The 1346-nt window shown below is 49.6% G+C and overlaps 1 pseudogene; it reads right to left on the bottom strand.

The window, feature by feature from the left end:
• Positions 1–284: 284 nt before the first annotated feature.
• LOC123756229 (nucleoside diphosphate kinase 6 pseudogene) lies at positions 285–863 on the bottom strand (annotated as a pseudogene).
• Between the last annotated feature and the right edge of the window lie 483 nt (positions 864–1346).

The raw sequence follows: 1346 nt of genomic DNA, 5'->3' as shown, positions 1-1346 counted from the left end.
TCATGCTGATTTATATAAACAGTATATTAATTATAGATAGGATTAATTATGGGAGCCGGTCGGCCGAGCGGACAGCACGCTGGACTTGTGATCCTGTGGTCCTGGGTTCGATCCCAGGCGCCGGCGAGAAACATTGGGCAGAGTTTCTTTCACCCTATGCCCCTGCTACCTAGCAGTAAAATAGGTACCTGGGTGTTACTCAGCTGTCACGGGCTGCTTCCTGGGGGTGGAGGCCTGGTCGAGGACCGGGCCGCGGGGACACTAAAAAGAGCCCCGAAATCATTTCAAGATAACCTCAAGAAGATAGTCGGTGTATGATTTAAAAAATAAAAATCCCATAATAATTTATGAATAAAACTGACTTCATATAATTGTATTTGTCCTTTACGAAACTGTGCTTCCTCGTCTTCATGCAATTCTTCCTTGGAGAACTCTGGGAAGAAAAACTTCATCTTTTTTGCTGCAGTTTCCTCTGCATCGGAGCCATGGGTCGAGTTACGGGTATCAGTGAGGCCATACATGTCCCTAATAGTATCTGGTGCCTCATACTTTGACTTATATACTTTAGTAGGTCTCATAAGCAACCTCCATCGTTGGATGGCATTTTCATGGACTAATATAAGAGCCTGGGTGGGACCACTTGCCATAAGTGTTACTAAACTATTGTAGAAAAACTTTCTTCAATGCTCTGCATAAAAATATTCAGTTTCTTGTTTACGTAACCGGATCTCCTTATGCCGCACAACCAGGAACTCTTCTAGTATTATCCTGTTGCCTATGCCTTGCAAGATGTGAGGCACTCGAGTAACACCAGGTTTAAGAAGTGCAAGTGTCAACTGCAGAGGACCTTGCATGTCCATCATCCTATCTCTCTTGCCCTGTATCTGGTGGAGATGTGTTTTCACGCGAGGCAGAGGCAGGCACGTTCAAGTGTGAGGCAGCCTTCAGTAGACAATCTAATTTACTGTTCTCTTTTCTCTTGTTTTTCTCTCTCTTTCGCCAAGAGAGGAGTGTCAGGGTGAAGAGCGCCCTACAGCACCGTTACTGGGTCCCGGGCGCCAGCGACCGCCATGGGTCTGTTAGGGGCTCAGGGAAGGTGAGGAGCCACGGGAGGGTGAGGGGCTCAGGGGAGGTGTGGAGCAACGGGAGGGTGAGGGGCTCAGGGGAGGTGTGGAGCCACAAGAGGGTGAGGGGCTCATGGGATGTGTGGAGTCACGTGAGAGTGAAGGGGCTCAGGGGTGGTATGGAGCCATGGGAGTGTGAGAAGCTCAAGAAGGAGGGTGTGGAGCCACAGAAGGGTGAGAGCCTCATGGAAGGTGTGGAGCCACGGGAGGGTGAGGGGGGGC

Source organism: Procambarus clarkii, chromosome 36, assembly GCF_040958095.1.
Source record: "Procambarus clarkii isolate CNS0578487 chromosome 36, FALCON_Pclarkii_2.0, whole genome shotgun sequence".
Classification (NCBI taxonomy): domain Eukaryota; kingdom Metazoa; phylum Arthropoda; class Malacostraca; order Decapoda; family Cambaridae; genus Procambarus; species Procambarus clarkii.
The sequence above is the reverse complement of the archived record's forward strand: the minus strand, read 5'-3'. Positions and strand labels throughout refer to the sequence as shown.